This window comes from Equus quagga, chromosome 6 (assembly GCF_021613505.1).
Source record: "Equus quagga isolate Etosha38 chromosome 6, UCLA_HA_Equagga_1.0, whole genome shotgun sequence".
Classification (NCBI taxonomy): Eukaryota; Metazoa; Chordata; class Mammalia; order Perissodactyla; family Equidae; genus Equus; species Equus quagga.
Genome location: NC_060272.1, coordinates 108367869 through 108380790, shown reverse-complemented (window position 1 = coordinate 108380790; position 12922 = coordinate 108367869). Strand labels below are relative to the sequence as shown.

The 12922-nt window shown below is 40.5% G+C and overlaps 1 pseudogene; it reads left to right on the top strand.

Moving 5' to 3' along the window:
• Positions 1–8829, top strand: part of LOC124240794 (spermatogenesis-associated protein 31D1-like) — a 35414-nt pseudogene extending 26585 nt beyond the window's left edge.
• The last annotated feature ends 4093 nt before the right edge of the window (positions 8830–12922 follow it).

Here is a 12922-nt window from a genome sequence, read left to right as displayed (position 1 = left end):
TGAAGACCCTGAGATTGTCCTTAAGAGCACTGCAATGGGAGGATATGAGCCAAAATCTTGGTCATCCCAAAATTTAATATAAATGGAGAAAGTGAGATAGTCTCCCAAAGCACTGAAATCAATTTTGCCCTGAGCCTCTTGTTGGTTTTCAATTCTTATAATCACAGGATACAGAGAAGGAAGAAACTTGCTGTTCATTCTCACTGCCTCATTTTACAAACCAGGAAACTGAGGTTCAGAGGCACGAGGCTATTAAGGTTACCCAGTTATTTAGTTGGTTACTTGGACTAGGGTGGTTTTAGAAAGGATGCAGGCAAGTAGAAGTATTTGAGAGCTATTCACAGACTGTAACAATCAGCACTGACTGTCTGCTTGGTGGTGGGATGAGAGACTGGGTACTGAGGGAGAGGAAAGACTCAAAGATGTTGTTTGAGTGTTTAGCTAGCATCCATGCAAATGAGAGGTGCTCATTTTGAAGGAGGACATAGGAGGAAAAGCACCTGCAGAGAAAGAATTCGAGTTCAGTCTGGGAATGTTGAGTTTTGGGTGACTTTGTAAACCCAAGACAATGTATTACAATTGAATATACACAGGAGAGAAACCACAAGACTACTGAGTTATGAAAATTAAGTAAAGAGAGTGTTTCCAAGAGGAAGTTATCATCATCATCCATAGCCCCTGTGAGGTCAAGTAAGACAAAGATGGAAAGGTGTCCATTAGGTTTAGCTATAAGGAAGTCACTGGCAACCTTGGCAACTCCTGGAAGAAAACATAGAAAAAGCTCCTTGACGATCTTGGCAATGGTCTTTTGGGATATGACACCAAAAGCACAGGCAACAAAAGCAAAAATGGGGATTCTATCAAACTAAAAACCTACTACAAGTGGGATTCTATCAAACTAAAAACCTTCTGGACAGCAAAGGAAGCAATCAACAGAGTGAAAAGGCAACCTATGGAATTGCATAAAATATTCACAAATTATAATAATAATTATAAGGGGCAAATATCCAAAATGTATAAGGAAGTCATACAATTCAATAGCAAAAAAGCAAATAACCAGATTTAAAATATAGGCTAAGGACCTGAGTTGACATTTCTCAAGAGAAGCCACACAAATGGCCAAAAAGTATGTGAAAATGTGCTCCACACATTAATCATCAGGGAAATGTGAATCAAAACTACAATGAGGTATCACCTCACACCTCTTAGAGAATGGTGATTATCAAAAAGACAAAAGATAAGTGTTGGTGACGATGCGGAGAAAGTGGAACTCTTGTAGACTGCTGGTGGGAACATAAATTAGCAGAGCCATTACAGAAAACAGTATGGAAGTTCCTCAGAAAACCAAAAATAGAACTACCCTATGATCCAGCAATCCCACTTCTGAGCATATATCCAAAGGAAATGAAATCAGGATCGCAAAGAGATATCTGCACTCTCATGTTCACTGCAGTATTATTCACAATAGCCAAGAAAAGAAAACAATCTAAACGTCCTTTGAAGGATGTATGATGAAAGAAGACATGGTATATATACACACAATGGAATAGTATTCAGCCAAAAAAGGAAATCCTGACACTTGCCCCAACATGAATACACCTTGAGGTCTATGCTAAGTAAAACAAGCCACACACAGAAAGACAAACTTTGCATGATCTCAGTGGAAGCGGAAACAGTCAATCTCATAGAAACAGCAGAATGGTGGTTTTCAGGGGCTGGGGAGATGGAGGATAGGGAGATGTCAGTCAAGGGGTACAAAGTTCAGTTATTCAAGATCAATAAGCTATGGAGATCTAATGTATGGCAATGTGACTATCGTTAACAATACTGTATTGTATTCTTGAAATCTGCCAAGAAGGTAAATCTCAAGTGTTCCCACTACACACACACATAAAAGGTAACTATGTCAGGTGATGGATATGTCAATTAGCTTATCCCTGGCAATTAATTCACAATGTATCTGTATATCAAGACATCAGGTTTTACACCTTAAATATATAGAATTTTTATTTGCCATTATATGCAAATAAAGATGGGGAAAAATGCACAAAAGCCATGAATAGACATTTTACTGTCTAAGGATATATAGACGGCATATGAATACATGAAAAGACAAATAATATCACTAGCCATTAATGAAATGCAAGTTAAGACAATGAAGAGATATCACTATACACCTATTACAACCACTAATACAAAAAATAGTGACAGTACAAAGTACTAGGAAGGATAGGAAGTACCTGGATTTCTCATACATTGCTGGTGGAAATGCAAAACAGTACAACCATTCTGGAAAATATTTTGGCAGTTTCTTAAAGAACAAAACATATACTTATCATACAACCCCAATCACATTCTTGGGCATAATTTATGTTCACACAAAAACCTGAACATGAATGTTCATAGTAGCTTTATTTACAATAGCCCCAAATAGGAAACAACCAAAATGTCTGTCAAGACGTGAACGGCTAAACAAACTATGATACATTCACACAGTGAAATACTATGTAGCAATAAAAGAAATAAACTATTGATTCACACTACATCTAGGATGGACCTCAATCTCAACACATCAAATACTGCATGACTGCATTTATATAACCTTCTTGAAATATCAAAATTATAGAGATGAAGAGCAGATTAGTAGTTGGCAGAGGTTAGAGATGGTAATGGGAGAGAGGATGGGGATGATTATAAAGAGGTAACATGAAAGAAACCTTTGTCATGACAAAAAAGTTCTTTTAAAAGTATACGTAAAAACCAAAAACAATCTGAAAACACTTTCTCCTTAAAAAGGCAAGCCAGAGATGGAGAAAAAAAGTTTGCAAAACATATATATTTGATAAAGGTCTGAATTTCTTCAACTCGACAGTAAGACCAAAAATCCCCCAAAATTAACTGAACAAAAAATGGGCTAAAGATTTGATCAGACACTTCATTAAAGGAGATTATGAATGGTTAAAAAGCATATGAAAAAAGGTTCAAAATCATTAGTCACCAGGGAAATGCAAATTAAAACTCAATAAAATACAACCAGACACCAACTAGAATGGTTAAAAATAATAAAACTTACCAAACCAAATGTTGGTAACCAAAGAGCAATGAGAACTCTCAGACATTGCTGATGGGCATAAAAAACAGCAGAGCCAGCTTGGAAACATTTGGCAGTTTCTTCCACAGTTAAACACACACTTACCAGAAGACCTGGCCAGCTCACTCCTAGGTATTTACACAAGAGAAACAAAACATGTCGACACAAAGACTTGTATGTGAATGTTCATAGCAGCTTTACTCATAATTGCCCCAAACTGAAAAAACCCATGTGTCTATCAACTGAAACGATAACAAACTGTGGTGTAAGCACACAAAGGAACACTACTCAGGATAGAGAGAATAAACTAGTGATACACATACATGCACGAGTCTCAAAAGCATTCTGCGAAGGGAAGGAAGTCAGACAAAAGAGTCAATACTTTATGATTCCATTTATGTGAAAGTTGAGAGCAGGCAAAACTATTGCAATAGAAAGCAGATAATAGGGCCGGCCTGGTGGCGCAGCGGTTAAGTGCACACGTTCCGCTTTCGCAGCCCGGGTTCCGCCAGTTCGGATCCTGGGTGCGGACATGGCACTGCTTGGCAAAGCCATGCTGTGGTAGGCGTCCTGCATATAAAGTAGAGGAAGATGGGCACGGATGTTAGCTCAGGGCCAGTCTTCCTCAGCAAAAAGAGGAGGATTGGCAGCAGTTAGCTCAGGGCTAATCTTCCTCAAAAAAAAAAAAAAAGCAGATCAGTGATTGCTTTGGAGAGTCGGAGAGATAGGTATAGAGGGAGGGGACACACTACAAAGGGTTACAAGGATCTTTTCAGGTTGATGGAAATATTCCAAATCATGATTTTGATGATAGTAACCTACTGTATAATTTTTCAAAACTCACACACTTGTACACTGAAAAGCGCTGAATTTTATTTTCTGTTAAATACACCTGAACAAAAATGATTACCATCTAAAAAAGAAAAAAGGACAAACAGAATTTGCAGTCTAAAGGGAGTCACATGGTAAGGTCTGCTCACCCACTGAGACGAGGTGGCTGTGGTTCTCCAGCACCACATCCTGTACGGGGTCCTCTGAGCAGACTTCATCCACCGCCACTCTTCTTGGGGCACTCCACAGTCATGCCCTTGAATGACTGTGACGCCTGCGACAGCACATTTCTAATCAATCTGAGGGTCCAGAATCAGGGACAAGGAAACTATTTTTGGAAACTAAGACTTACTATGTTTACTGTTCAGAGGTTAAAACAAAATGCTATAAAGGATGACTATCATGGCCCTAATTCTGTCTTATACTTTGGGGATACTACACAATTAGTAAAAAAATATTATTCTCATGTTCTGATTTATATATATTTATTTTTAATTTACACACATATATTGTCACTTAATAGAATGAGAAAGCCTAATGCCTTATTCTTTTAGGTAAAGTTGTTATAAATAGTATTCCTGTACACATTTCCCATACACCAATGGGTGATACTGAGCACTCCGCAGGGTATACACATCCCAACCCGGAGATCCATGCTGGGTAATGGGGAACCAATGGCGATACACACGTAAGCCCAGGGAGGTATTACATACCACAAGATTTATACTTCAGGAGCAATCCTCTAGAACAGGGTTTCTTCAACTTGACACTACTGACACTGTGGACCAGATAATGCTATTTTTGTGGAAGACTGTCCTGTGTATTTTAGGATGCTTATCAGTATCTTTGCCTTCTATTGATTAGATGCCAGTAATATCCCCAGTTGTGACAATCAAAAATATCTCCAAAGGTCTCCTGGGGAGCAAAATTGACCTTAGTTAGGAACCACTGCTCTATGTGAATAGTGGAAAATGTCTTAAGCAGCAAAGCAAAAAACCTATATTAAAGCAAAGAAACAAAGACAAAGATTGGGAAACTAATCCTCACAGGACCAAAATCTGCTCATTATTTTCCTTTGCAGCTATACAAAGAGATACTGCATAAGCAACTGGGTAGATGCCAATGCCATACACAGAGACTGGAAAAAATAAACAAGAGTCAGAGGTTGGGTCACAGTGAGGCAGATCTTTTTCATTTGCGTTCAAAACACTTGTGGAAGATACAGATGGAATCATTTATTTCACTGTTGGTTGCATGATTTTGGAACAGAGATGGAGGTCTAAAACAAAATTAAGGACGTAGGAGACATTAGTCATTAAGATGGTAACTGAAATCATTACAGAAAAAGGGCTGGCTCAGAAAGGACACAGAAACTGAGGAGAGGACAGGAAATGATGGGAATAGCAAAATTTAAGAGGAAGGAAGAAAAAGAATAGGCTAAGAAGACTGAGAAAGAATTTCTGAATGGTGGAAAGAGAAATCAGAAAGATTAGAGTACTGGAAATCAAGAGAAGAGAGAATTACAAGCATAACTGATTCTCTAGTTCAAGGGAACAAACTGAGCACACACATTTACATCCCCTGCCTCCAAAAACATGTTCAAGTGAAATACAAAACCTGCTATAAAAGTACAACAAAAAAGGGTTGTAGAGAAATGTCCTAGCAGAATGCCTGAAAATTTGGACAAATTTTGGAAGAGAGGGTAAGATAGTACTAGATAGAAAAAACAGGACAATGTTGCCCATAATCTAATACACACACACAAGTGGGCAGAAGGAGCAGGGCGCTGATCAGAGTCCAGAAAGATGTCCAGGCTTCAAGTGAACAAGACCTAGAACAAAGTGTGTGGTGGGAAGAATGATTAACAGAGTAAACTTCTTGTTTGAATATAGGTGACATCATTCAAATGAATGAGGAAAGGCTGGACACTAATGTCACAGGGATAGCTGGAGGCCACCTGGGAAAAGACAGATCTGTCTCTCACACCACAGAGCAAGATAAAATTAAATTGCACTCAAGATCTAATGTAAAAAATCAAAGAAGACTTACACAGAACAATGACTTGATGTTAAAGTGGGAAATGCCCAGCTATGGTTGAAAATCTGGGAACCAGAAAAGAAAAAACTGCTAAATTTGACAACATAAAAATCAAATGCCTTTACCATAAAGAAAAAATCATGAGCAAGGCAACAATTTAAAAAACTGTATGAAAGTTGTGCAATTTCTATCACAGGAAAAGAGCTATAAAGGTATACAGGTACAGTCGTTAAAATCAGCACAGCAATAGGAAAACGGGTAAAGGATAGAGCTCAACAGAAAAGAAATATAGATGAATTACAAACAAAAATGACGTCCCACCTCACTCACAAGAAGAGAAAAGCTTGTAAAACTAAACTGAGAGATCATCATAAAACCACACTGGTAACGGTTCAAAGTTTGACGCGCTCTATTTGCAAGCTTGTGGGGCAGAAACACTCAGACTGTTGGCTCTACCTTCACTTACATCCACAATCTGACCACTTTAAAGGAAGCAACACTCTATGATCATTTCTTGCTAGGAATTTCTTACAGAAATGGCCTCCTATATTGTTCCTGCTTCCATGACTGTCCCGCTAGAGTCTATCTTCAAAGAGTAGACAGAGTTACTCTTTTAAACTCTGAGTCAAAACTGTCCTCGTGACTCAAAAGGATAAAAACCCAAATCCTCAAAACCCTCCATATCACCTAACTCAACGGAGAGAGACACTGTGTTCATGAATTGGAAGACTCATATGCTCTCCCCAAATGGATCTATACTACAGATTCTATAGATTCCATGTAATCAAACCCAAAAACTCAGCAGGCTTTTTTGAGACACACAAGCTGATTTTTAAAACTTTCTATAAAGAAGTAAAGGACCTAGAATATCCAAAACAATTTTACAAAAGAACAAAGTTGGAAGACTTGCCTTACCTGATTCCAAGACTTACTGTAAGGAGACACTCACCAAGCAGTGTGGTATTAGCAAAAGGACTAACAGAGATCATCAGAAGTGGACAGAGTTCGGAACCAGACTCATACGTACATTGCTGGTTGATTTCCCACAGAGGCGCCATGGCAATTCAATGGAGAAACAGTATTCTTGTTAACAAATGGTGCTGACGGGTGGGTATGCAAAGCTACACAAATATAACAAGAGTATGTTCCTCTACTCCCAATGTTTAGAGTCTGCTGCCAGCAGATTGGGCCACCTAGAACATATTGTGCCCTTTTCTTACTAGCAGCCTTTATGCTAAAATAAGATTTCAGAGCTGATCAAAAAAGGAAATTATTGATAGAACAGATGAAGATTTTGAAATCCTAAGAGAATACTATCAATAAGCTCGTGAAAATACATTTAAAAACATAAGTGAAAGTGAATAATTTTCTATGAAAACGTAACGACAAAAGTTATACTAAAAAAATTACAAATCCAGTACAGGCTTATGACAAATAAATTAATTCAATGATCAAAATCTTCACACCAAAAGTCTTTATAAGGCCCAAATTTATAGGTGAGTTTCAAAAAATCTATAGGAAACACAATTTTCTCATCTAAATTATTAGAAAAGAAAAGCAGGAAAGTGCCCCATTTCCTTTTATGAGACTATGACCTTGATACCATAATTGGAAGGGAAACAACAAAGTATAGTCTAATCCAAACTGGGGATACAGAAATAAAAATCTTAAATATAGTATTAGCAGAAATCCCTAGGAAAATACGTAAGAAGCAACTTACCACACTTATTAGCAACTAGTCTAGATAGAAATTCAAGTTCATATTAGAAAACCCATTATACTGTTTATAGTACTTATAGATCAAAGGAAATAAGCTATAGCTTTATTCTGCTAGATGCACAAAAGGCAATCAATATTCAATGCACATTCACGACCAACATGAAGTCTTAGCAAACTGGTACCTGGAGGGAACCTACTTACCCTGACAAGGTCACCTACAAAAGCTCACAGCAAACATCACAGTTAACAGTAAAACCGTATATTCTCCCTCAAGAGTGACTTGATCTACTTCTATTTCTCCTTCTCCACTTAACGCATGGATCCGTCGAAACCTTACAAATTCATTACAATACAAGTTAGGGGATGATTAAAGAGCTCACCTGAGGGATGGTCATTTCCTGCAGCTCTTGGGAGTGTGTGGAGAGCTGTGGTTCCGCTGAGGGGACAGAAAGAAGACAGGGGTCATGAGACTTGGCCTGCCTTGCAGCTCCTAGATTCCCCTCCCAAAATATCAGCACCCTAGTTGGGAATCATTCTCCCCATAAGTGTAGGGTCCTCTGGGCCTTGAAAAGGTATGAGAAGCATCATGGACAGGTGGCACCAGCTGTCTCTTTGTGACTCTGAAATGATCACAGGGCTTAAATCTGCAGGTTTTCACTGAGTGAACATAAATTTTTCTCAACTGATTTAACAATAATACATGCATCCTTTTGAGTAACACAAAGAAATAAAAAACAACAGATTAGTTGAATTCAAGTACACCAAAGGATACTATTCTTTCATTAAAATTAACTTAGCAGAAAAATACTGAGTATGCATCATTTATCTATTTTTCTCAGCAATTTTATTTACCTCCTGGTATAGACAATTCACAGAAAAGAGAAGGGATGATTTAAGGCAGGAACTTTTAGTAGTTTCAGCTGTGATGGATTTCTCAAAAGGCCCTTTTGATAAGATGATTTCGGGTACTTTCCTGTGAGAGAGTCAACTACACTATTTTCCCTCTAACTCTGTCACCAACAGACCGCGTTTCCCCGGACAAGTCACTGAACTTTTCAGGCCCAGTGTTTTTAATGCTTTCAAAAAAGTTAGAAGTAGATGATCTTGGAAAACCTGTTACATATCATCAGTCTGGGGTGCTGTCAGGTTAGGATAATATCACCAGTGTCACGTCGTAATGGACACGTGTGACAGCAGTGCAGCACCTGTAAAGAGCAGGGGGCATTTAAGGGGAGTGGAGACAGAACTTCCTCCCTCTGCCTGGTCATCCCTTACCCCAGACCTCGCCCTCACAAGCTCGCCAACAAAGTGGCCTTTCCTGAGCAGCCTTCCCCTGGGCCACCCCAGCTCACCCTGGTCTTCTCAAGGATGGCCCAAACGCCCCACTGTCACATGGTGTGGTGGCTTCTGAATTGCTTCTGACCTTGCAAATCTAGGATCTGCTCCTTTCTGGGTTCTTCTGTCTCTGCTCTGAAGCGCTGGAGAGGTCTAAGGTCAGAGGGGTGCTCTTCCAGGTAAGACTGCTGTTCACAGAGGGCCCCTGCTTCCTACCTCATAAGGGCTGCTTTGTTTCAAGGCAATTGAGACGCGGATCTGAGAAACAAATTCATCTTAGGGGCAAAAACCTTACCCTCAGAATTCATTACAATCTCAGACTCAAGAGACAGGTAGCCTGACAACGCGCAAGGGGCCAGGAATCTCTGTCTGACCCAAGGGACCTGAAGAGACACTAGAAATCCCAGAATACATTTGACACATGGTATCATTCCATCCATATTCACTTTCCCTTATATCCCCGGGGATTTGGGGACAGGCCACTTTGCTAAGTGCTGTGAAGGCTGCGATGCCAGTTTTACATTACATTACGCCATCCAGTGAAAAAAACAGTGTCTTCTAACAACAATAGCAGTTGTCACTCACTCAGTGCTTAGCACCTGGCACCTGCCTAAATACTTTACAAGTGATGACTTTGATCTAAGTTTCAAAATAACGCGGTGAAACTGCCATTATTAATATCATTTTCAGATGAGAACCCTCTTACCCAGGTCCCTTCTCTTGCCCATGCCTGCAGGTAACAGAGCTGGAAGTGACCAGCGCCTTTCAGGCTCCGGAGCTCGGGCTCCACCGCAGACCCCTGGTCACCGTGACTGTTCAAACGTACTCCTCCCCTACCTTCCCCGCCGCAGACATGAGCTGTTCTCCGGTCGGGGTGCAGGCAGAGCCGGGCACACGGTTCCTGCACACCCCGGGCGGCAGCCACACCTGCACCCAGGAGCCCGAAGGCCGAGGACCCGCCCCGGGCGCTCACGCCGGCGCTTGGGGTGGAGGGCGAGGGTCCTAAAGACTTCCCGCTCCCATCCCTAGGCACGCACGCACCGCTCCCAGCTGGTCCCCGGCACTCTCACCCCAAGGACACACCCTTTACTTTCCAAATAGACCCAGAGGTTCCCAAACCGCTTCCCTGGAGACTAGAGACGACGGCTGACGAGACCAGGCTACGGCCGCACATGCACAGAAGGAGCCCAAAATCCCCTTCCCAGAGTGCCGCGCCGTGAGCAAGACCGATTCCAGACCGCGTTTCCCACAGGCCTCCCCGTCGGTTTTTGAAGGTACTCTTCCGGCATTTCCGCGCTTTAGAAAGATGGAGGCTGCTGTCCCTAAAAGTCTGCTGGCCAGGTTCTCTCTGAGCCCTAAGAGGTTGAGGGTTAAACTTGAACTGTACCGCCAAATGCAAAGGGTGGTCATCTATTGGCTCCTGATTGAAATAGCGTTTTTTCCGTAAGTCGTTTGGAGACAATTGGAGAAATTTGAATATGGATTGGATATTGAAAATATTAAAATTACGGTTGCTTGCATGAAGTGTGAAAAAAATTTGGAGTTACGTAGGGAAATTGATTTTGTGGAAAAACTTCATGACAACTGAAGTATTTAGAATTGAAATTATATAGTTGTAAAATTATAACTTTATAATTTTTCATCCTGTGACCTCCACCTTGTTCCTTTACAGCCACTAGACCCACTAACCCCTGAGCCCCATCCTGGTGCCCCTAAAGCCCAGTGTGGAGGTTCTACTGGGGGCAGAGACAGGTGCTCCAGATGTAGGTGTATATAGGAAAGCTGTTGGTTTTTATACATTAACATTGTTTCTTGCTGAAATCTCTTATTGTTTCAACAGATTTTTGTTAATTATCTTGGATTTCCATGCGAATAACAAGTTTGCTTGCTTTTTGCTGATATTTATAATTCTTTGTCATTCTTTAACAAAGTACAAATAAAAGCACAAAATTGCTGGTGAAACTGTGTTAAATCAGTCATAATAGGCTTTAACATAAAGATTACCAATGGAGAGAAAGTGGTCACTTCATATGTACATTCAAGAAACATATATTGTAAACCTGCTGTGCAATAGACATCATTTTAGATGCTGGGATAGCAACATTAAATAAAAGAGATTAAATTCCCTATGCCCTTGGAGTTTATGATCAGGGTTGTTGTGGGGACATATTAGGCAGGGTCTCCTCAAGAAACAGGTGTCAAGAAACAATGGGACACTTAAGAAGAGTCAAATAAACGGGGCCCTAAAAACATGGGGAGGGTTTGTGAAGCATCCTGTAACTGGTGACGGTAGGGAGTCATCATTACCACCAGGCCTCTAGTGAGGGTAGGTAATATTACCAGAACCTGGCGGAAAAGGCCACCCTTACGAGAGCTGTGACCTTAGGAAGAGAAACATTGTAATGGCTGTTACATGACTCAGCACAGACAGACACAGCAATAAATACCCAAACCTCACTTGTTCTCTTCTCTCTCATATATTACCTTCTGTTAAGCATTTGTAAACCCCATTGAATACCTATTCCTAGCATTCCTACATCCACCTACGTCTACTCCAGACAATTTTCTTGCCAATTTTCCAGTATTATTCTCTTCTAGCCCCCACTACTAGTCAACTCATTGAGCTATTGGACATGAATCATTATAAATCTAAACTCAGGATATGTCTCTTCTTCTCAAAGTGAGCAACTAAATGTACCTCCTTAAACTCTGCCCACTGGGAAGATTTCTTTTCACCACGCATGTCATAACCACTCCTAAGTGAGACTAATTGCAGCAGCCATAACTTCCAATGATGCTGCCATACATTGTAGACCTCGTTTGAAGGAGATTTGACTGATATATGGTCACAGGTCTCCTTTGGGGACTTTTCGGGAATGATTAATTGTATATGCTTGTGACTAAGTTATGAGGAATTTTGTCAAATGGAGCCAGCCTCCCCTTCAGTTGAAGCCTCCTGTCTGTAAAGTAGGACATATCAAGGATTGGGAAAAAGGATCTAAATTCCTGTTATGATGACTTGTGTTAGTTCTGCCCATGAGACCCAGAATTTCATGCATATATATGTATATATTGCAAGAAAGATCTTAGTAGGGTGTCCATCTATTTAATTTCAATGGACTTCACAGTCAAAGAGCCACCACCACAGATCCCTTCAGGTCACCTAAAAGATGCTGCACATCAGAAATAGTCTGAGAGTTTTCAGAAATATTTGTCAAGATCCCATTAGAAAACTGTATATTTCATTGGTATGAAATTTGGCCCTATCCAAATATAATTCATCCTTTCTTGTCTGATATCCTAAGGATTCACTCTTATCTATGCTACCTAGTTTCTGCTGGTACTGTTGAGCAAGATCTTGAGTTCCTTTTGTGTTTTGCTTTTTTATTTCTGGATTAGGCCTAGCAGTCTTCCTCCAAACAGAGCTAGGTTTTTATTCCCATCGTGCACCTGGAGTCAGTAAAGGAGGTTGTACAGAGAGGCTCTCAGGAGAGCATGCATCCCATTTCAGGAGTGAGTTATATTAGGATCACCCCTTAGGATTTGGAGAGAGAGAAAGAAGTGAGAGAGCCACTATCAAAAGTCAGTTAATCCTCACTTCTTTTTCTCAGCTCCTCACAAGCAGTGACTTTTGGTACATTTTAAAGGACTTAAAATTGTGCCAGGTACAATGAACCTTAACTGCCTAGTAAGCCCCAGAGGCCCAATTTTCCAGGCAAAGTGTACAGAGCAGAGAATATCTATTCTTACCAGCCACTAGTAGATGTTTGACCATATTCTCCTCCTCTAGTAGTAACTCTGGGCTTCCTGGATGCTTGGTAAACCCACCCAAGTAAAGGAATACAATTTCTTCACCTTGATCTTAACCTCACACTGCATCCATCCTTGCAGGGATTGGGGGAGAAGATG